Source organism: Dromiciops gliroides, chromosome 3, assembly GCF_019393635.1.
Source record: "Dromiciops gliroides isolate mDroGli1 chromosome 3, mDroGli1.pri, whole genome shotgun sequence".
Lineage (NCBI taxonomy): Eukaryota > Metazoa > Chordata > Mammalia > Microbiotheria > Microbiotheriidae > Dromiciops > Dromiciops gliroides.
In genome coordinates, this window is record NC_057863.1 from 372916174 (window position 1) to 372941543 (window position 25370).

The window sequence follows — 25370 nt, forward strand, 5'->3', positions numbered from 1 at the left end:
TGATGCCATGGACATCTCAATCCCATGCATCTGATTAAGTCTGACTCAGTTTCTTCCAATATGTTCGGTGGCATGGACATATATTCCATCCACCTCTTTTAAGCCTGGCATACTGTATGGGCAGTACATACTGCTCAAGTGTGGGAATGCTCATATCCCATCATTTCTCTATTCTTTTATGGTAACCCCCATAATTATCTCAGGTGTCATGATAAATACAGTGTTGAATTTGGCCTTGACATCTGTTACCAATTATATTAGATTTTTTAATTTCTCATAATGGCATGAGGATAATTAGGCAGATGATGCAAAAAGTGATGAAACAAAGATAAAAAATTATTTTTAATAATTAATATCGCAGCAATTGTCTTCTCAATTACCCTCCATAAGGGGGGGACTATAGTAATATTATAATTTTAAAGAATGTTTCAATTTTTGTTTTATTATGTTTCATGTGTAACAACTAAGATTCTGAATTCCCTTAGACATGTTTTTGAGAACTTTCATTGTTTGATTTGATTATTGACAAAGCTATTTTAAAGTTGTGTTAAGCTCAATTTTGTAGGAAATTTCCTGGCTGATTACCAGTATCCACACATCAACCCCTGAAAAGACTTCCATTCCACGACTACACCTAGAGGACATCTAAGAAAAGACTTTCAGAGACTTTAAATGAACAGTTTTGATTTGTTGTTTTTGTTTTTGTTTTTTTTTTCTCTTTCTGTTATAATATACACCATCTGTAATATGTATTCTCTGCAGAGGCCCTCCCTTTGCAAGACTAATGTCAAAGCGTCAGTTCATGAGGACAAAAAAAAATCGCCCCTCTGGACAAAACTTTCCTCTCTTCCTTTTCTATATTGTTGTTCAAATATTATTAGTTATCGATAGTTATTATATTCTTTTTACTGTTCCGTCAAGGAAACATTTTGTTTCTTGAGGAACAACAGGGGGGACTGTAACGATTGGAATAACGCCACCTGCTGGATACTAACTGTAGAAGAGTTCTGCCCATGAAGCGAAGGTCTTTGAGGGCAAGACCAGGAGTCTTGTCTTTGGTATCAGGAAGTGACGCGGACTAGTGGGAGGAGGAAGGAAGAGACTGGCGCGGAGTCTCGGGCCTCTTTCCTCTGGACTCTGGCGGAGAAGGGAGCTAGAAATGTGCTCTCCCTTTAATAGATAGGAATCTAGGCCTTTTTCTCTCTCTTTACCAAATTCTTATTCTCCTTAATAAATGCTTAAAAGTCTAACTCTTGCTAAAGCTTATAATTTATTGGCGACCACTCATTAGATATTTTAGACAGTTTAGCTAGAATTTTAGCCCTTAACATTAGTAAGGGGAGCAGAAAGTTGTTGAATAGTCTGAACATGCTTGGGGAGATGGATCACATGCCAGTGGCCAAAACAAAACCCGCATATTCCACATGAGGTACACATCATTGTACCTTTGCCTTAGAGACCTCATGGCCTCTTTTGTGCAGCTTTAGTAAAAAGTGGCAGCTTTCTTTCTGGCAAATCTCAGCATTAGGTGCAGCCAGGAGTAAGTCATCTACATATTGAACTAGGATGGAACCTTTAAAGGTAATGGAGGCTAAATCCTGTTGGAAAATTTGAGAGAATAATGTGATACTGTCAACAAACCCCTGTGGGAGTCTGGTCCAAGTCCATTGTGTATTCTTCCAGGTAAAGACAAACAAGTATTGGTAATCTTGATGTACTGGTATCGAAAAGAAAGCAGAACAGAGATCTACCAATCTACATTTAAGATCCATTCGATGTACATTCAGGGTCACTAGGACTGATCTTGAGGCTCCAGTATCCAAAAAAAAAATTGTAATAAGTGTCCCCAACCCTAAGGGTTACATGGGGTTTATTATTTTGGGGAGGTGAATGGACTGGTACAAGAGGGCTAAAGATCTCAGGGTCTAGAAAGGTAAAGTCTTTAGATTCCACCATCTTTTCCCTTCCCCTATACCATCAGTCCTCTGTTTCTCTCTGAAAGGATCTATAAATAGTTTGGTTCTGCTCCTCTGAACCCCTTTGAGAATGCCTATAACTTTTCATTCTGCCTCTTTGTACCCCTCTGAAAAGATTTATCATTATTCTGATAAATTCCATTCCCTTTGCATAATCAATCCTACAGTACCACATTATGTGCCCCCATCTATTGCAGTAATAGCAAAATCTAGGGGGTTCAAACTGGGGTTGATAGTGATTCTCAACTGCCTGACCTCACTGCCTCATGCTTTCCTGTACTGGAGCTAAAATGCTCTGTCTGTTCCTTTCTTCCCTTTCATTTCCTATATAAATATATGTTGCTATTTCTTTAATTCTGTTAGTACCCAGGGCATTCCAACCTGGCCACTGTTTTTCAAAATATTTCTGTATTTCTGGCAAGGATTGATGCACAAAATGATTAGAGATGAAGTGGGCATCTCTAGAATCTAATGGGTCCAATCTAGTATATTGTTTGGCACTCTTACACAATCTATCATAGAATCTATTAGGTCTTTCATTAGGTTCCTAAATGTATCTATAAATTTTTGACAATTATCAGTCTTGCTAACACAGGATTCTATTGCCTTCAACAATGTTTCCCTCGCTTCCTGTAACTCATCAAAATGTTCAGGGATATTGGGGTCCCAGTTAGAGTCTTCTAAAGGCCATCAAATAGTAACTTTTCCTGAAGTTTCCAAGGAATTCACTGAAGCTAATATATCAGTTCTTTCCTTTGGGGATAATATCATTTCCATGAGATCAGTAACATCACCCCAAGTGGGCTGATATCCTCTGAAAATTGCTCTACATTGGCTGATAACTGTTGTGGGATCCTCATCAAATTTAGGAATATTTTGTTTCCGTGAACTCAAATCTTTGGGCCCAGAACATGTATGTTATCTGAACTTTACTACAGTACCTTTTTGACCATGGATGAGGATCTCTTGAAGGGAAAGAATTTTTGGTTTTTCTGTCTCTTCCAAAGGTGAATTTTCTGTAGAGGAAGTAGAAGTTGAGCTATTGGGCATTCCAGCCTGAGAAACAGGCTCAGTTTCAAACTCAGGTATGGATCCTCCTTCTTTTATATCCCCTTGTATCAGTTTTCTGCTCTCTTTACTCCAGACTTTCCAATAAAGTAAATGTTTAGGTGGCCCGTGGCATAGGATTCTTTGTAAATGCCTCAATCTTTGGGGATTAAATGACCCATGTTCAGGCCATTCTTCCTCTATTAAGCTATGCCATATAAAACACAGTCTGGTAAGATTTCCCTTTGATTTCACTGTAAGTTTTCCCTTATCCCAATCCATGAGTAGCTTTCCTAATGGAGAGTCCTGGGGTATGTTATTTCTAATCCTCTCCTTGGTATTCAAAACTTTTCTTACCACAAAACAAAAGAAAAGTAAAAATAAAAATAGGAATAGAATATTCAAATTTAAACCGACCAAGTTTAAACATGATCCTCACCTCAGCTTGTCAGATTAACCAGACTTAGGTGGTTGAAGAGATCTGTTTGAAAACTTAAAGGGACAGGCACATGGAAATAGGAGAAAAATTCTTACCCAATGTGAAGATCAGAAAATTGAGGAGTTCAGCTCCCCTGGCTGGCTCACCAAAACTGTGATGGATAAAACTAAATATGTGTGGTCACCCTACCTTTCTAGGACAACAGTTTAACAGTTTAGGTATTAAACATTTATTAAAATATATTAGAGGTTAACAAAGAGAGAACAAGTGTCTCTGAAAGAATAGGAAAACCTAACCTACCCTCGAGGAGAAATCAGAGCTGCGAACACCACGAGGTTCCAACCACCAACTCCCAAAACCAACTGACAAAACCAATTGCTTTATACACTGCTTCAAGCTGATTGGTTGAGAGTGGTCACATACTCATACAGCAGGGGATGTAGTCTCACACACACACATTGTCTCATGTTCACACAGCAGGGGGCCTCCATAATATTAATATTCTCAAACTCTATACTCTTCTATGCTATAGAATTAGGGGCATCTTGATTTACGTGTTGAGTGCCATAGCTGTCAATTTTTGACTGTTTCTTTATGAGACTGAGTGGATGCTGGGTCAGAAATATTCATATTGGAAATATAATATTTTATCTGGTTGAAACAAACAAACAAAACCTATCAAAATTAATCTAACCAGGCAGGCCCTTTATTCCTGAAAGGTTGTTCTAATTCCAAATTCTATGATGAAATAAATGGCCATAGAAATGTTTACCACTATGAATAAATATTAGCAGAATCAGGATAGTTAGGTGTGATTGCTTATAGTATTAGTACAAAATACTAAGTATGGTGATTAGCACATACTAGAGATATAGATGAGCATAGCAGAGGGAAAAGGATATATAAAATCAGATTCATATTCTATGATCAAATTTTATTTTGAAGTAGATATTGCATGTAGTGTGATATGTCTGAACTCAGAAGAATAAAAACCAAGTTGTTTTGTTGCTTATGCGGTAGCCTCTCTCATAAGTACATCTTATTTCTTGTGGAGACAGATGCCAAAACAAACAGAGAGATGATCTCAGGATCATAGGTGACTCTGATACTGATGGAGAAAAACAAACAAATAAGAAGCCCAAAGCAAAAAACCCCAATTAAAGAGTAATTGCTAGGTGAAGATGGTTTTGGGGAAAGAAAACTCTAAAGGGTTCTAAATAGTCCACTGGAGTGAATGTGCTTTATTCTACATCCCACTGCTATTGTAAAGGTATACCTTCCTGCACTGTCAAACAATATCCCTCCTAAGAAATGGTTTGACATTGTTGGGTTCAGTTATACAGATTGTGATGAATGTTGCTACCCATCAAAAGTTAAGTAGTTTTTATTTAATGTATAATTTTCTTTTTGGCCAGCTGTAAATACCAGACATTACAATATTAAATATGTTATAGACTATATGTAATCAAATGAATTTTAATACTATTTAGAAGTTAAAGAAAATAGCTAGGCATTAATTTGATCAATACTGTCAAGTTTTGTATATTTGTAAATATATTGAATCAGAAAAATGCATAATACCACAATCCCGGGTACAGTCATTTTTTTTTCATAGTTGGCAGCTAGTCAGCCATGTTCATTTAGTGTTAGTTACATCCACTTGGTTACAAACTTCTAGTGCCTGTCTGTGATTTCTTAGATGGTCAGGAAAACTTTATGTAAAAGTATAGAGATGCCTCTAGTTCAGATGAAAAATCAGTTGGCTGCTGAGGAATAGAGCTCAGTTGAATGCTTGGACCCATTATCTTTTAGTTAGAAAAAACTTTCCAAATTATTTTTTTTTTGCAGGGCAATGGGAGTTAAGTGACTTGCCCAGGGTCACACAGCAAGTAAGTGTCAAGTGTCTGAGGCCAGATTTGAATTCAGGTACTCCTGAATCCAGGGCCAGTGCTTTATCCACTATGCCACCTAGCTGCCCCTCCAAATTCTTAATATGCACCAGACTGTCAGTGCCAATTATATAGCAATGAATCCAATGATTCAATGCAGCAATTTCTGAAATATTCTTTAATATTTATCATCATATTTGGTTTCTTAGATCATTTAGTTCGAATGCATCTGATTGAGCTTGACTCAATTTCCCCTCAAAAAAAAAGTTTGGCAATGCTCATTTCTTTTCTTTCTCTGTCCTTTTATGGTAACCCCATAATTATCTCAGATGTCATGATGGATACAATGTTGAATTTGGCCTTGACATCTGTTACCAGTTATATTAGAATCTTTAATTTTCCATAATGGCATGAGGATAATTAGGCAGATGAAGCAAAAAGTGATGAAACAAAGAAAAAAGATTTTCTTAATCAATATCACAGTTGTTTTCTTAATTTATTCCCCACAGGAAGGTTTACAGTAATATTAACTTTTTTTTTTTTTAGTGAGGCAATTGGGGTTAAGTGACTTGCCCAAGGTCACACAGCTTGTAAGTGTTAAGTGTCTGAGGCCGGATTTGAACTCAGGTACTCCTGACTCCAGGGCCAGTGCTCTATCTACTGCACCACCTAGCTCCCCCTTTATTAACTTTTTAAAAATTCTATTTTTGTTTTCTTATATCTCTAAAAGATTCTGTATTTCCTTAGACATGTTTTTGAGAACTCTCATTGTTTGATTTGGTTATTGGCAAAGTTATTTAAAGTTGTATTAAAATCAATTTTGTAGGAAACTCTCCAGCTGAGACTTTCTAGCTGATCATCTGTATACACTATTTGTAATGTCCACATACTAAAGGGGTGTGGCCCCTTTAGTTTTTGTCAATGAGTTGCTCAATTTCTTTTCTCTCTTTTTTTTTAATTCCCTTTACATTGTTAGTTATAAGTATATGTAATGTTATTGCTTCATTTAAGGAAACTCTTGTTTCTTAATGAAGCATAGGGGGGCAGCATGAGAATATTATTAATATTACAGAGGCCCCCTGCTGTATGAGCACATGACCAACCTCAACCAATCAGCTGGAAGCAGTGTATAAAGCAGTTGGTTTTGTCACTTGGTTTTGGGAGTTTGTGTTTGGAACCCCATGGGTTTGGCAGCTCTGATTTCTCTTCAAGGGTAGGTTAGGTTTTCCTTATTCTTTCAGAGACACTTGTTCTCTCTTTTTTAACCTCTAATATAATTTAATAAATGTTCAATACGTAAACTGTTAAACTGTTGTCTTAGTTAGCTTTCTCCACAAGGGCATAGATAGAGTAACTACACACATTTAGTTTTACCCATCACAACACAGTTATCAACCTGTCAATATCTTTATAAGAATGTTGTGCATCACAACCTACTTTCAGTTGGGAAAAATCTCCCCAATTCCTCCCTGTCCACAAAGTTATGCACTCTTTCACAGTGGGATGGAGCCAATTAAACTCAGTGATTACTAAGATTATTATATCTCAAAGTTCAGGCATAAATTTGCACAATGGAAAGGATTAATCCATAGACCAACCTGCCTTATAATAAAGATAAGGGCACATGAGGCAGTTCCTTTTTTACCCACTCCCAAACTAATCATCTCAAATCCTTTATTTTTCACCCTCAAGTTTCATTTATTTCAGTCTTAGGGGCTTCAGTAATATTTGTGGCATTGCCCCTGGAACACAGTGAACAAGTATCTTATGAATACTATTCTACTTTGTAGTAATAAGAGCAATCATTGGGTATCTTCTTTGGTCCAGAGCATTGCTAAGATACAATAGGTTTGAGTATTTAAACACTCCATGTATTCAACCTGAACATAATCTCATTCTATCCTCAATATTGCTAGGGAATTTTTGTCAGGAGCTGCCTATCTTTGCATATGGTTCAGGGAGGGTCATAATTTATATTCAATACTGTGAAAACTGTTTGTCTTAAATAGATATATGACACATCTAGTCACAGTCACCACACAGACTATAAATTAAAGATCTCTCATTTTCATTGGAATATGTTTAACATGGTCAAGGTAGAAAAAGACAGTTCCTTATGAACTCTACAATTAGATAATCTATGCATTTCAAGGAACCCCAATCCCAACTAGATGGATCAAGTTGGTGAAGACAGAAATGACAAACTTATACATATCCTAAGAAAAGCCAGCTAGACACTTTTATGCCATTTGGTTTCTGCAAAACCACTACAATCAATCAAAAAGTTACTGAATTAGATGCTTCAAACTGGATCAAGATTTTGTGGATTATCTTTGAATTAGATGTTTCAAACTGGATCAACATTTGGTGTATTATCTTTTTTTTTTAAGTGAGGCAATTGGAGTTAAGTGACTTGCCCAGGGTCACACAGCTAGTAAGTGTTAAGTGTCTGAGGCCGGATTTGAACTCAGGTACTCCTGATTCCAGGGCCAGTGCTCTATCCACTGCACCACCTAGCTGCCCTGTATTATCTTTTTTAAAGATAAATATTATTCATACATTTTCGTTTTACATTGCCTAAATTTTCTCCTATCTCCCCTCTTCAAGAGAGCCATTATTTATAACAATTAATATTTTTTAAAAAAGAAATATTTCAGCAGAACCAATCAATAGATTGGAAAAAATATACATTATGTGAAATGGTTCATATCTATAGACTTGACCATCTCTTTAAAAAAAAAGATCAAGTTTTCTCATATCTTGCCTTTGGGAACAAGATTGCTACTTGGAATTTTTAAAACTTCTTTTTTCTATTATTATGTAGTTGTTCATTCCATTTACATTGTTGTAGTTGCTGTGCATATTGATTTTTGACCCAGTATAATTCATTTTATATCACTTCATTTAATTCTATGTTCCTCTGTATTCATGTTTGTCATTTCTTAAGGAGCAGCAATATTCTGTTACATTAATGTTTCACAATTTGTTCAGCAATTCCCCATTTGGGGCACATCTACTTTGCTGCTAGTTATTTTTCTACCTCTCAAAAAATATTACTACAACTATACTGATATGTGTGTATACACATGTATGTATATATTTTCATATGTACATATGTAATATATATGAAAAGTTTTTGAAAAATTAATCACATCCTTGGACTTGATGCCTATCAGTGGAATCTTGGGGTCAAAATGTATGGAAATGGATTTTCTTGATTTCTTCTTCTATTCCCAAAATCCAGATCAGCATATCAAACTAGTCTAATGTATTCTCTTTCTATATCACCTATTTTAGCACTAACGATTTGCATTTTTGGGGGGAGATAACCATTCAAAAATTCAAATGGAGATTGTAGAGGATGTAAGGGGATGAAAGCAATTCTACATGAATCTTTTCAAGGTAGAGAGGTATAAAAAAGTAATTCCACAAAAGGCCTACAGCTCCTTCCAATTGTCCAGCAACCCAACCAAAACTATAGCTAATGCCAAGTTATTGTTTTTCAGTTGGTTTGCCTTCACTATTTGTTATATTAAAAAATAGAACAACATGTAGGCCTACAAACTGTCACAAAAACTTTCATTGAGGCTCAGCTTAATCACACAGACAGGCTTTCCCCCACCCATATACACACAGATTTTGTAGCCACTAAAACGTAATCAAAGTCTTATAATTAATCCACCAGCAATAAGTTCAAAAGTATGCTGGATTTTTAAGTCCAAGGAACTGCATTCAAATGACAATTCTTCCACTTAATACCTGTATGACCTTAGGAAGGTCATTTCACATCAGTTTCTATAACTATAAAATTTTTGAGTTGGATAAACTCTAAAGTCCCAATCTCCTGTAGATTTTCAGGGCTTGTTGCCCAGTCTCCAAGTGAGCTTTATACTCATATGCAAAAGATGCTTGGATTCTTATGAGATTCTATATCTTGGTGAATTTTAGTGGCCTTTACTGACATGATATTCCTGAAGTAGGTCATGGGGGCATATTATTAAATACCTTAGATAAGGTCATCTGAGATTCTTAAGAAAAATAAGATATAGTTCCTGATCTTACAGAATTTAAAATTCACTATGTAGACTCAGATTATCTATCATGTCTTTCTCATATAAATCTAAAAGAATTTAAAGCACATTTGTAGCTAAGAGATAACTGAAATTTGGATTCCCCCCACCCCAGGTTTGCTATCTACTTTTTATAGAATTGCCAATGAGCCCAAAACCAGTTTCTAGTCTGTATTGCTTATTCCTAAAATAATTTCAAATAAAAAAGGAGAAAAGAGATTTAATAATGCTAAATTCAGTAATGACTATAAAGTGTGTCAATTATGTGGAATGAGGGAATGTCATGTATATTTATGTACCTTAAGTTTTGCTAGACAATTAAACCCTCTGATATAGGAAATAACAAAATCACATCCGTAGGAATTCTGTGAAGTCCCAGTATGAGCATTTTTCTTTTCCTTCCTGGAATATACCCACAGAAAGGTTATTAAAATCCCTACTAAATTGCCAGTGGAGAACCTGTCAACAGTATAGCAGCCCAAACCAATAGAGGTTCCAGATGACGAGGCCTTTATACACTGAATTAAATATTCTACCTTTTCTTTTGCTCTTTGCTTCTTGGACCAAAAGAGACCTCTGTGTCATTTTAGTCCCATAGTAACAGGCTAGATTGCTGCCTGCCTTTATTTGAAAATAATTGCTGGTCTCATTGCCCTTCTTTCTCTCCTCATTAAAGAGATTTCCTATAAATCAGAGACAATGATGCATTTTAAGTAGCTCTTTTGCACAAAATGTTTCTAAGTAGCTTGAACATGGAAGAGAAGTAGGGGTTGATATATCTATAGACTCATCAATATAATTCCCTACATTATGCAAGCAATGCAGGTCAGATAACTTTCCCAAGGTCCCACAGCTATGTGTTAGAGACCCGTCTTGGGGCCAGGACCTATGAACTTCAAGTCTATCATTTTAAACACAACATCATTTTAGGTAAAGAAAATATAATCATAACCATAGTTGATCAAAACTATTGATGAGCATCTGATAATTGTGCACTTTGAATTTGCAACTGAGAATTACTGCCATTTCACTAAGGAAAGATAGCTTTTTATATTTCTGTTTCACATCTGGAGAAAAATAATACTAGAAAAATACTGCAAAACACCAGTATGTGTATTGAAAGGTCAAACTAAGTAACAAATATCTTATACATACATACATACATATATATATATATATATATATATATATATTTCTCCCATACACATTTATGCATACAAATATACACATATGTGTGCTTTTTTCCCTTTAGTTCGTGAATTGTTTATACTGTCTCTAGGGCTAGCCTTAGGCAAAGTTGTGAGTAGATAAGTATTTTCAGTGTTCTTTTTTTCTTCTGTACCATTTCCTTCATTCTCCCCATTGTCTCTCTCTCCATTTCACCTCCTCCTCCATTAGCCTCATTTAAGTTCCCCATGATCCTTCATTGTGACTGCATATAGAGGCATCCCATCACACAGTATGTCAGGCTTTTTTTTTTTTTGTTTACCATCTTCCCCTACAGGAAACATTTATTCTGTACCTTATTATCCCTTCACTAGCTTAGAAGAATTTGATTGGCTAATTTAATTGGCTGACAAATGTAGAAGTTTTTCCTAGAAATATTTTAATTTCATCTGGAGTTTTAGATTTATTTTCTGATTTTTCTCCTTGTGTTCAGCTTCTCACCTTTCCAATTCATCCTCCTCCACACAGCTTCAAACTTCACTGACTTCCCATTCCTTCTAGAATAGAATATAAAATCTTCTCTTTAACTTTCAAAGCCATTTATAGTCTGCCTCTAATCTGGCCTTCCAGGCTAATTTTATATGAATTTCCTTCATGGATTACACATTTCAGTCAAACTTATGGACATATTTCCCATATATAGCATCCCATCCCTTACCTTCATGCCTTCATTTTTTCCATAAAAGTATTTCCTATTTCCCGATTACATGTAGAGATAGTTTGCAACATTTGGGTTTTTGTTTTTTTGTTGTTTTTTTGGTGGGGCAATGAGGGTTAAGTGACTTGTCCAGGGTCAAGTGCCTGAGGCAGGATTTGAACCCAGGTCCTCCTGAATCCATGGCCTGTACTTTATCTACTGTGTCACCTATCTGCCCCCCAATAGTTTTTATAAGATTTCTAGTTTCAATTTTTTCTCCCTCCCTCCCCTCCCTCATCCCACCCCAAGACAGCAAGCAATCTGATATAGGTTAGATATGTACAATCACATTAAACATATTTCTGAATTAGTCATGCTGTGCTAGAAGAATCAGAACAAAAGGGAAAAACCTCAAAAAAGTAAAACAAGAAAAAATATGGATAGTATGGTTCAATCTGTATCTAGACTACATATTTCCATGCCTTTATATAGGATGTGTTCTATATCTGGAGCACACTACTACTTACCTCCATCTCTTAAAACTCCTAGCTCCCTTCAAAGCTCCACCTCCTATAAAAATCATTTTCTGATTCCTTCATGCACTACTGCTATACTCCCCAATCCAATTTTGTATTTATTTTGTTCCTACCAATCTGCACATTTGTTGTTTGGCCCTAGTGAAATGTAAACTCATGGAGGACAGAGCTGTTTCACTTTTGTCACAGTGCCTGGCACATAGTAATTGAATTATATGGATTTCTATACTTAAAAACCAAAGTTGTGAGTACTTGGAGAATTTCAGGCACAAGCCATAGTGCACACATTTGGAACAATGGCTTTTCGCCCAATCCCTTAAAAACAATAGTAAATCTCCCTTATTCCATTAGTGTTTGAAATCAGTTCAGAGACTGCTTAGTATCTAGTAACTGGGACCTAATTCTAAGAGAAAAGCTCTGCATCACAAATTCTAAGAATAGTGATTTTGTAGTATGAGAGAAAGCATAGGTCATGTATGTCCACCCTTGGCTGTCATTTCTTAGAAAACAGGCGTTAGAAAACATGGAGGCAATGTTCCCATGAAAAATCATTTTGTTTGTTTTTCAAACAATTTAGTTTGTTTGACCTTAAAAGTCCACTTAAATGACTGCTCAGTTCACTGGGGTTAGGGTATGGGGGAGGTTTAGGTAAAGTTAAAAAAATCAATTATTTACTTAATATAGTCTAAAAAAACCAGGACTGATTTATGATAATTATTGCAATTTTCAACAGTTGTTGAATAGACAGCATTGGTATAGGCCACAGAAACTTTAATAGGCAATTCAGATGGAGTCACTGAGGAATGCGGAAAATTAATATATACAACACATTAGTGGGAGTACCATACTGGATTATTAAATATTTATTGAACACTAACAAGTGCTAACTGTAGAAAATGCAGAATCCTACAAGATCCTTTCCCAGGCTGGTAGTAAAGACAATGCAAAACAATAGCACCTGCGACAGCACATTCCAGCCCTAGCAGGGAGGGCCAGAAATTTAACTGGGGATTAAGAATCACCTTGGGCCAGTATATTTCTAAAGCAATCAACCCTGTCAACCTATGCCATGTTCTCACCCATTGAAAACTCCACCTCTGCAATTAATGCCTTTGATGAAACTAACTCTTCTTTTTAAAGTCCTCAAGACATTCCAAAATTATGTTCCCTACTTTGGGAAAAGGTTCCAAATTGTCTCCAGAGGCTCTGGGTTTGTTTTGGTGTTTGGCCATGAGAAGTCTGCCCAGAAACATTCTTGGCAGAAAAAGGAAACTGCTTGATGATCATTTTGTTAGGAGTTTTTGATGTCATTTTGGATCCAGTCCTGTGCCTGTGGGTTATAAACAATTAAGTGATTTAAGAATGTAATGGTAAGAAAAATGCCTTCTCCCAAACAGCCATCCTTGAGATAAGCTTGACAAAGAATCATTAATATAGGTGAAGAGCTGCTTGTAATCAGTCTCACATGTACCAATTATTTATTTTAAAATTATTTGTAAGGAACATTAGTCATTATATAAACTGCTGTTCTTAAAGAAATACATGCTTTTGTGAGCTGACACTCCAAGGTTTACCTTCTGAGCTGATAACATACCTGCATTTTGTCCATAGATTTGTTTCTATCTTTCTATCATCTACCAGCCTTGGCTAATGCCAAAAGTCTCCCTGTTTCTCTCTCTCTCTCTCTCTCTGTCTCTCTCTCTCTCTCTCTCTCTCTCTCTCTCTCTCTCTCTCTCTCTCTCTATCTCTCTGTCTCTGTCTCTGTCTCTGTCTCTGTCTCTCTCTCTCTCTCTCTCACACACACACACACACACACATGCCTTGTATCTAGTCAGTTGATTCAATTAGCCGGGTCTAAGTTTTGCTGCTTTATTTGGGGAAGAAAATGGTACCTGACATCAGACAAAACTTTCCAACAGACATGGATGTCTTATATTGATTGGTGTTCAGGGAGCTAAATATTTCTTATAAAAAGAAAAATATATGCCAGTTCCTACTGATAAATTACACAAATGAATAGAAAAGTTCTTAAAAAGACACGTTCTTCAGTTCCTTTTGTAGGGAATAATTGTGGGTGTAGAACACTGACTACAATGTTGAAATCAGTTGAGTAGTGAAGCAGTTAGGTGATGCAATAGATGGAACATGGTATCTGGAATCAGGAAGACCTCACTGCACATCCAGCCTCAGACACTTACTACTCATCTGTCCCTGAGGAAGTAATTTAACCTCTTTTGCCTCAGTTTCCTTATCTGAAAAATGAAGATAATAATAGTGCCTAGCTCCTGGGATTTTTGTGAGGGTAAATGATACAATAATTGTACAAAACAGTGCTTGGCACTGTGATGAAATAATGGGATTTAGCAGATACTCAAAGACCCACCTGGAGATTAATCAAGACTGATTGAATCATGAGAGTAATTGACTGCTGATTAAGCCTACTTCAAGTTAATTGGATTGTAATCACACCTGGCTATCCCTTAAGAAGGTATTGTTCTCAGAAACTAGACTGTGAACTCAACTTGAGAACACCTTCAAAGACAATAGATTTGGATGACACCAACCAATCACCTTGAAGCAGTGTGTAAGGACTGCCTCTGTTCCAGATCTATAAAAAAGCTTCCACAAATAGCTTGCAAAGGAATGCTGATTAAAACAGGCTGGTGAAGGAGTTCCTGATTAAGACAGGCTTGTTGAGGAGTTCTTGATTAAAGCAGGCTTGTGGAGGAGGACTTCAGGAAGAACCCAACCAAGCTGGAACTCTAGGCTAGGTAGGACTTCTTTTTCATAACCTTCTGAACTCTTTGCAAATATCTGTATGTTCTAATAAATGTTTAATGCCCAAAGACTGGTACTGAAGCCTTTTAATTATTGGTGACCACAATTAAGATTTTAAACATCACAGCACATAATAAGCACTGTATTGTTGTCAAACATTTTCATCTCCTTTTTATTTTTATTATAAGAACTGGTTCTCATAGAGGGAAAGAATCTATTGAAAAATGACAGTGATATAAAAGCAAAATATATCAATTAAATTTATTTTTAAAAGTTTATTTTATCATTCTTTTTGATATCTCAGTTGCTTTTAAATACTCCTAATAAATGGTCTCTCCTCCTTTTGTTTCAGAGAAACCAAGTTTATTTGTTTTACTTCACCCTCTCTAAACATTCTTCTGTCTCTACTGGCTTCATCTTTTGCTTGACTTTCTAAAGCAGATAGTTTGCAAAGATCTGTCCATGGTGCTCTCGCTCTCGCCAATCTCTAGCAATTTCATTCACTTTTATCACTTCAGTTACCACTTTTGTTCTGATAACTCGAAAAATCTAAATCACTATTTTCTGAGATCAGGGCTATCATATCCTATTACCTCCAGTTCCTCTACACATGGATATCCACTAGTACTTCAAAGTCAACATTTCCAAATCCGAGCTTATTCTAACAGAATCTCAGGGTTGGAAAGGACCTCAAGTCAGGTAGTCCAACTAAATATGAATTACGATCACCTCTAAAATATAAATCTAGCTGCTATGTGAAGACTTCTAATGAAGGAGAGCTCAATACCTCTCAAGGCAGGCCACTCCATTTTGGATAGTTCTAACAATTAGGAAGTTTTTCTTTATGTACCAAACCCAAAGTTGGCTTTTTCAATTCTTCTCTTCATTTGTAGTTCCCCTAGGAACTGGATAACTATATTCCTTCTTTGAAATTGCAGATTTTGAAGCATTGAAATGGATTTTAATACCCCAAATCATCTCTCCTCTAGCCTAAACATCTCCAGGTTTTTTTCAAAGGATCTTCATAGAACCTGTTATTAATATCCCTCATTATATTGGCAGATATTCTCTGGAGGCTCTCCAACCGCTAAGTATCCTCCATTAGTTATGATTCCCAGAACTGAAGACAATACTCTAGGTGTGGTCTGGCTAGCATAGAGAACTATGTGACTGTTACCTCTTTGGTCATTGACATATTTCCTTCTTTAATGCAGTCACTGAATCAACTTATTTGCCTGTTAGATCACTGTTGATTCTTATTGAGTTTAAGCCTACATACCTTTGCTAAAATATTTTCTATCCATGTTCTCACTCCCTAAAAAATCTGGTGCTCATGAAGTATATCCATTTTAAGTGTATGTATCACATTTATCCTGATAAATTTTATTAGTAGATTTGGCCTCTGATCTAGTCTTTCAAAATCTTTTAAACTCTTACTTTCTCATCCTATAAGCTACTTATGCCTCAATCCCTGTAAAAAGTCATTAAAACTGATTTCAGTATATCTATATTTGGCAACCAGTCTACTATGTTTGTATCCTTGGAGTTTTATCTTTGATTCTTCCTTCTATCAGACCTTTTATTTCCAAAACCTTTCTCAGGCATTCAAAGTCCTTCACAATAGGATAGCATCCTCTCTTCCTACCCTTTTCTCATATAATTACTCTTCTTATACTCACATTTCAGCAAAACTGGCTTATTGCAACTCCCTGTTTATATCACATACCTTCCCATCCTACTGTCTTTGCTCACTGCCTCTTAAACCTGAACTGGCCTTCCTTTCAGTGTTCATTCATTGAATTCCTATCTATTCTGAACCCAAATGGAACTTTCTCCATTTAGCCCTTTCTTATTTACATCAACCTTGCCTTTAAAAACATTTCCCAAGAGACTGTAATTATATTTGTTGTGTACCCTTCTACTACCTTTTTCATGTAATACACTGTAATCTCCATGAAGGCAAGACTTGTATCTCTTCCTAAACTTTATATCTCTCCTAGTCTCTGGTATCACTCTCTGTACACTAGATATTTATTCAATTTTTGCTAAAGGAAAAGCATCTACTACTTGAGGCCTTTTTTGATCCCTCCCCCAGGCTGATAGTGATGTCACTCTCCCAAAATTACCTAGTATTTACTTTATATATTCATATATGTGTCTGTTGTCTCTTACAGCATAATTAGCAAGCTGTTTGAGTAAGATTATTCTGTTTTTTTCTTTTTATCTCCAGTACTTAGATGCCTAATAAATGCTTGTTGATTCATCCTAACCTCAGCAATAGACTCAGCTATTTTAATATGTATGTCTTTTGAGGAAAATAAAAATGTCTATCCATGGGAATTTTTTCTAATAGAACATTAGAAAGTTAGTAATTATTTCTCTAGTGATGGAGAGGCTGAAAGCTCAGAGAGATGAGCAAATGGTCTGATTGAATAGAGATGAAATGGAAAATGTTAGATTACTAGTTCTACTGTTTTCACTGAATGAAATTTGTACTATCATCAAACAAAGGAGCAAATCCATCAATTATTCTCAGAATCACTGAACAAATTAGTGAATTTTTCATGTTTAACCTCAAATGAGGCTGAATAGCCATCAGGTGAATGCATTTTTAAACTCGCATTGAAATATTTTTTAATTTCTCAAAATGCACTCCAATATATACACAAAATTGTTAATAATATTTTATTTTCCCCAATTGCATGTAAAAACAATTTTAACATTCTTTTTCATTTTGAATTATAATTTCTCTCCCTCCTTCCCTCTCCTCACCCATTCATGAGACAACAAGCAAACTCATATAGATTATACATGTGCAATCATGTAAAATATATTTCCATATTAGTCATTTTGTTGAACAAAACAAACTAAAACAAAAATAAGAAAATGAAAAATAATATGCTTTAACATGCAATCAGACTCTATCAGGTCTTTCTCTGGAGGTGGATAGCAGTTTTCATCATGAGTCCTTTGAAATTGTTTTGGATCATTTTATTGCTGAGAATACCTAAATCATTAACATTTGTTTATAGTTCATAACATATTGCTACTGTGTACAATATTTTCCTGGATCTGCTCACTTTGCTCTTCCTTAGTTCATGTAATTCTTTCCAGGTTCTTCTGAAATCATAGCTCATTATTTATTGTAGCACAGTAGCATTGCATTATAAAACTATATCGCCAACTTGTTTGGCCATTTCCCAAATTGATGGACATATTTTCAGATTCCAATTATTTGCCATAAAAAGAGCTGCTAGGGGACAGCAAGGTAGCACAGTGGATAAATCACTGGTCCTGGATTCAGGAGGAGCTGAGTTCAAATCTGTCCTCAGACACTTGACACTTACTAGCCATGTGACCCTGGGCAAGTCACTTAACACCCATTGCCCTGAAAAAAAAAAGAGCTGCTATAAATAATTTCATATAAATAGGTTATTTTCCTTTCTAAAAAAATCTCTTTAGGATACAGAACTGGTAGTGGTATTGCTGTATCAAAGGTTATATGCATAGTTTTATAGCCCTTTTGGCCTTATTCCAAATTGTTCTCAAGAATAGTTAAATCAGTTCATATCTATGTGAGAATCAGAGCTCCATCCTGAGGAAAAAGCATGTGACTTGGCATCCAAAAGTTATGTCTATAGAATCGCCTGTAGTCATGTCAATCAAAGTTACCAGCCAATTAGCTTGGAGCTCTGTGTGTGTGTGGACAGTCCTGCTTCCTTTTTCACAGATGGCTTCAGGGAGAAGCTGTTGAGGATTGGCCTTTTTTCGTCTGGGAAATGAGTGAGGCAGGAGATGGAGAACAGGGTGGGGCCCCTCTTAGTTGTTACGACACTGGCATGGTGGTGAGAGATTTCACATGGGCTGCTAGGAAGTGAAATTGCTTTCTTTCTGTCTGGCTATACTGAATTAGATCTGAGCTAGGATTTCCATGCTATAAGGAATCTGTTCTCAATCTCTCTCTCTCTTCACTAACTTATAATGTATATTTTAATAAATCTTTAAAAGCCTAAACTCTTGTTGAATTTATCAGTGATTTTAGCCAGCTTTCCTCCAAGAGTGGGGGTGAGGGGCAGATTAGAACCCACAATTTAGATTTTAAACAGCACATCTACATGAACAGTGTATTAATGGTCCCATTTTCCCAGAGCACCTCCAACATTTATCATTCTCCTTTTCTATAATATTAGCCAATCTGACAGCTGTGAGGGGGCACCTCAGAGTTGTTTTAATTTGCATTTCTCTAGTCTATAATGATTTAAAGCATTTTTTCACGAGTATAAACAGGTTTGGTTTCTTCATCTGCAAACTGCCTGTTCATATCCTTTGAGCATTTACCAATTGGGGAATGATTTGTATTCTCTTAAATTTGATGCAGTTCTTTATACATTGGAGAAATGATGCCTTTATCAGAGAAACTTGCTATAGATCCTCTCCCCAGTTTTCTGCTTTCTTTCTAATATTGGTTGCATTGTCTTCATTTTTGAAAAATCTTTTAAATTTAATATAATCAAAAGTATCCATTTCATATTTTGTAATGTTATTTCTTGTTTGTTTCTCAATTATTCATTTATCCCCAAATCTGACAGGTAAACTATTTTGTGCTCCCCTAATTTCTTTATAATAATACCCTTTATGTCACATGTATGGTGTGAGATATTGATATATAACTAGATTTCAACATGCCTTTTTTCCAGTTTTCCCAATAGTTTTTGTCAAATGAGTTCATCCCCAAAGCTTATATCATTGTGACTATCAAACACTAAATTACTCTGGTCATTTACTACTATGTATTGTGTACCTAATCTATTCCACTGACCCATCACTTTATTTCTTAGCCAGTACCAGATTGTTTTGATGATTACTGCTTTTTAATACAGTTTGAGATCTAGGACAGCTAGGCCACTTTCCTTCAAATTTTTTTCATTGATTTCCTTGATATTCTTTACCTTTTTATTCTTCTAATTTTATTTTTTCTAGCTCTATAAAATATTTTGGTAGAGTGGTACAGCACTGAATAAGTAGATTAATTTAGGTAGAATTGTCATTGTTATTATATTGGATTGGCCCACTCATCACCAAATAATATTTTTCAATTGTTTAGATCTAGATCTGACTTTATTTATGTAAAATTGTTTTTTTAATTGTATTTGTACAGTTCCTGAGTTTGTTGCAGCAGGTAGACTTCCAAGTATTTCATATTATCTATCATTGTTTTAAACTGAATGTCTATTTTTCTCTATTACTGCCAGAATTTGTTGGTAATATATAGACATGCTAATGATTTATGTGAATTTATTTTATATCCTATACATTTGCTAAAGTTGTTAATTATTTCTACTATTTTCATTGATTCTCTCAGGTTCTCTAAGTATGTCACTATACCATCTGGAAAGAGTAATAATTTTGTTTCCTCATTGTCTATTCTAATTCCTTTAATTTCTTTTTTCTCTTATTGTTATAGTTAACATTTATAGTACAATGTTGAATAGTGGTGATAATTGTCACCTGTGTTTCACCTCTGATCTTTTTTGTTTTTGTTTTTGTTTTTGGTGAGGCAATTGGGGTTAAGTGACTTGCCCAGGGCACACAGCTAGTAAGTGTTAAGTGTCTGAGGCCAGATTTGAACTCAGGTACTCCTAAATCCAGGGCTGGTGCTTTATCCACTGCACCACCTAGCCGCCCCCAACTTCTATTGTTTTTAATAAGCATGGGTGTTGTATTTTTTCAAAAGCTTTTTCTGAATCTATTGAGATATTTGTATGGTTTTGTCTTGGTTTTCCTATTGATAAAGTAAATTATGCTGATAGCTTTCCTAATATTGAACCCGCTCTGCATTCCTGGTATAAATCCCACTTGGTCATAGTGTATGATTATTGAGATATGTTGCTATAATCTCCTTGCTATTATTTTATTTAAAAATTTGCATCAATATTCATTAGGAATATTGGTCTATAATTTTCTCTTTGTTTTTACTCTTCCTTATTTAGGTTTTAGCAAAATATTTATATCATAAAGGAAATTTAGTAGGACTATTTTTTAAAAATAGTTTATATATTATTGGAATTAACAGGGTTTTTTTTTGTTGGTTTTTTTGTTTGTTTTTTTTTTTAACATTTGGTAGAATTTGAGAATCCATTTGGCCCTGGGAATTTTTATTTAGGGAGATCATTAGTGGCTTGTTCAATTTCTTTTTCTAACATGGGCTTATTTAAGTATACTATTTCCTCTTGGGCAATTTATATTTTTGTAAATATTCATCCATTTCCCTTAGAGTTACTGGCATGTAATTAGGCAAAATAGCTCTTAATAATTATTTTAATTTCTTCTTCATTGGTGGTGAATTTACCCCATTCAAACTGGTAATTTGTTTTTTTTTTCTTTCTTTTTTTTAAATCAAATAACCAATGGTTTATACAGTATACCGTGTTTGTTTTTGTTTTGTATTTTTCATAAAACCAGCATCTCTATTTATTCACTGGGATCTCTGGAATTTGGCTATAATATTACTGGAAGTTTTCCTCTGGGGATCTCATTCATTGTTCCTAGCTACAGGGAGTCCCAGATGGTACAATTCAAGGAGAGGCTTGTTCTCAGCCCACCTAGCCTGTAAGTAATCATGGGCTGCTTGCTCTTTAACTCAGAAGCAGAAGTCTGATTGAAATCTGATTCTCTGTGGTCTGCAATCTTGTCCCTGTGCCCCTCCCCCACTGGGCCACTACCAGTCAAGTTTATTTCCTGAAGAACACAGAAGTACTTCTGTTTCTGCTCCAGCAGAGACCCCCACTACTTCCCCCCAGGCAACCACTGTACCCCATCACCAGTCTGTGAGCTGAGTTTCAGGAGAAGCTGATTATCCTGAAGATTCCCAGGCTCTGGAGGTATGGTCTGCCTGGGGCTGGATCTCACCGCATGCTGAGCTCCTCTCTCACCCTGTACAGCAGACAATCCCCACCACCTATTAAAGCTGTCTTTGGCTGGAAAATAGCATCACTCTGTTCTTTTGTGGGTTTTGCTGCTTCAGGACTTTTATTATGGCATTCTTGAGGGGGTATGTGGACAGATTTGTTGGGACCTCAGAGAGTCACAGCCTTTCCTCCACCTTCTTGGCTCTACCCCCCATCATAATTTTTTTTTTTTTGGTGAGGCAGTTGGGGTTAAGTGACTTGCCTAAGGTCACAGAGCTAGTAATTATTAAGTGTCTGAGGCTGGATTTGAACTCAGGTACTCCTGAATCCAGGGCCGGTGCTCTATCCACTGCACCACCTAGCTGTCCCCCATCATAAATTTTTTTAAAGATTTTTTGAAGTAGAATTAATTGGCATAAAAAATTAATAAAGACAATTTTAATAATGGAAAGCTTAAGGATTTGCTTGTTGTCTTCATTTCACAACAATAACAACAAAAACAAAAACAACTGCATCTAACTCAACATGCCTTCTAACTGTAAAGTTACCCATAACTGCCTTTCAGATTCATTTTATAAATACACATGTTAACACAAAAAAACATGTTTTGCTTTCTCCCCCATTGTTGTAGTTACCTTGTATTAAGATCAATGATATTATCTCAGGGATTTAACATTTCTTTTATTTTTCTGTTAGCCACTGAAGATTGGGGATGTCCTGAAACTGTGAGAGCCAACAAGTCCTTAGTCCCCACATTCGATGAAAAAGGCAATGTGATTCTGTAGGCACACCTGCTTTTGACTAAGGAAATTGTATTGTAGCTCCCTATCAAAAGCTATGGGCAATAACAGGACCCAAATTGAAGAATTTCAGGAGTATGAATTGCCATTGCACTAGTCAGAAATGGTGGAGAAGAAATCACTGCTCCCCCAGTAGAGTGAATTTCACAAATAGGCTTTTGAGTTGTCTATGGACATTTATCCATTATTTGCTTAATGCTTTGGAGGGCTCTCTGCTAGGTCAATGTGGGCAGAGATTTTCTAATTTTTATTCCACAAATGATTCATAGGAGAATTAATTAATATAGAGAGGCAATCTAGTCTAGGGGAAGTAAGCAAGGTCTGACAATTACAACACCCTGCTTCTATTTGAATTCAACATAATTAAACAAATTTATTAAGCATTTGTCATATGTAAGACACCTTGGTAGGTACTAAAGCTGCAAAGACAAAAACAGAACAGCCCCCTATATGATTGTATATAGTCAGATAATTCACACATAAATAAATATGTTATAAAGGGGAATATGATAAATGCAACTGTTAAGTCCAAGCAATTTGCTACTTCTGATTCAGGCTAAAGTAGTATATCATTCAGGAAGTCAATTCCTTCCTTGGGAAATTGAATTCTAGAATACTGATACACTAGCCACTTCACAGGCATGTTATGAACATAAAATGTGATAGACAATATGAAAAAAGGATTTAGATGAAAACTTATAGTAAGGATATTTATCAAATTTGTAGATTGCACAAAGATAGGAGAGAAAACTAACATGTTACATAACAGGAGGCAGTGTGATACAGTGGACAGAACACTGGCTCTGGATTCAAAGGATATGGATTCAATCCCCACCTATGAATCTTAGGACATTCACAAACTTGGGCAAGTCATTAACATACCTTAGCCTTAGTTTTCTCATTTTGAAAATGGTAGAATTTGACTAAACGGTTTCTGATGTCCCTTCCAGCTATAATCCAATACCAAGATATACTTTTCTAATATAAAAGTTATTATTCAAATGTAATTTGAATAATATGTAATCATAACTAGTAATTTCAATGAATTTACAAGTAGAAAATATATCATGACAATACCAGAAGCACTAAAGTAACACCCAGAATATTAATTCAAATTCTGCATCAGATCCTTAGATATGGGACCCCAAACAAGCCATTTCCCTTTTCAGAATTTTAATTTCCTTAACTATAAAATGAGGATAATTATAATAAAATTATATATTTGGGAACTATAAGGGACCTCAGAGGGTATTTAGTTCAAATCCTTCATTTTAAAGATGGGAAAAAAAATTAGTCCAAGAGAGATTAAATAACTTGCCTAAGGTCACATTGGTAATAAGTAGCAGGACCAGGATTCAAAAGCACATCTTTTGATGGTAAACCCGGAGCTCATTCCACTTTCCCCAGTGCCTCTCAGTGTCTGTTCTCTGGAAACTTACAGACTTGTCCTAAATATCATATAAGAATAATGTATGTAAAGTTATTTGAAAATTTTAAAAGATTATATTGATATACCACATATGTGTTGTTGTTGTTCACTCATTTCAGTCATGTCTGACTCTTCATGACCCCATTAGGGGTTTTCTTGGCAAAGATACTGGAGTAGTTTGCAATTTCCTTCTCCAGATCATTTTTCAGATGAAGAAATTGAAGCAAACATGGTGACTTGCTCAGGGTCACACAGCTAGTGAGGTGTCTCAGGCTAGATTTGAACTGAGGAAGATGAATCTTCCTGACTTCAGGCCCAACATTCTATATAATGCATCACCTAGCTGTATGTGTGTGTATGTATGTATGTATGTATGTATGTATGCATGTATGCATGCATGTATGTATATGTATTCATATATGTGTAAATATGTGCGTATGCAAGTATACATATACACATAAACATATCCACTCAAACATTTATGTATGTGTATTTATGTTATCATTATTTTATTATTATTATGTTTAAACTCTACCACCATGAGATATTTCCTATATATTCCTTTAATTCTATATATATTTATATAATTTATTTCTTTCATTTTTGTGTTTTTATGTGTGTATATAATTTTATTCTGTATCTGAAGATAACATGACACCATCCATGTTTGTTAAGCTACCAGAATTTTGAATCAGGACATATCTTCTTCTTTGGAATAAGGGAAGATTTGATTAGAAGCTATGGCAAATTCATGTTTTCCTTTGAAATCATGCTAAATGGTAATTTATTCTTGATCATACAGTGAATTCTATATATGTCCTGCAAGTTATGTTGCCCAGACCATTTAAAAATTCTATCTTTTTAGGTTTCATGTTATCAAATAGCCTGCTTTATATTCCTTATCTACAGTTATGTTATCAAACCTTTCATAGGGAAAACAATCAATTTTTCTAAGAGTAGCTCTTAAGGAAAACTGTATTTTCCTACTTTTATTCAATATTCAGAAACCAGAGAGAACAATATCTCTTTTTACAATTAGGTATTATAACACATAAAAAATTAAGGATACAAAAATCTATGCTGTGTCACATGCAGTCCTTTGTTACAAAGTATCTGGTTGGTTAAAAAGCATCTATTTATCCAAGCTAAGTAAGTTAAGTGTAAATTTGTAGAATTTTAGGTTATAATGATATCTGGAATGGGAGAAGTACTCAATTTGGAAACAAAAGCCCAAAGGTCCTAGTTCTGGGGCTTGCAAACTATGTGACTGAGGGCACAATATTTAACTTCCCCAATTTTCAGTTTTTCCATCAATGAAATGGTAATAATAGTGATGTCAGTAACTGGCTCCAGGCTTGGTATGAGGAAAGTGCTTTGTCAATTGTAAAATCCTACATAAATTAGAACTACCCTTATTAACTCCCCCCACTACAGTGTAGTTTATAGGCCTCATCCTGACGTAAAAGTGCCCCTGGGTTTTTGCCAGTGGAGCAAAAGCTCAGACAGCTCTTTCCAAGATAGAGAAGCTTTGAGTCTAGGCCCAGGGAGAGACTGTACATCTTTTACCCAAGGACCAGCCTAAGTTCTGAGAGGCTCATCATCAGACAGTTGGCAACTAAGTCCTGATTCTTTTA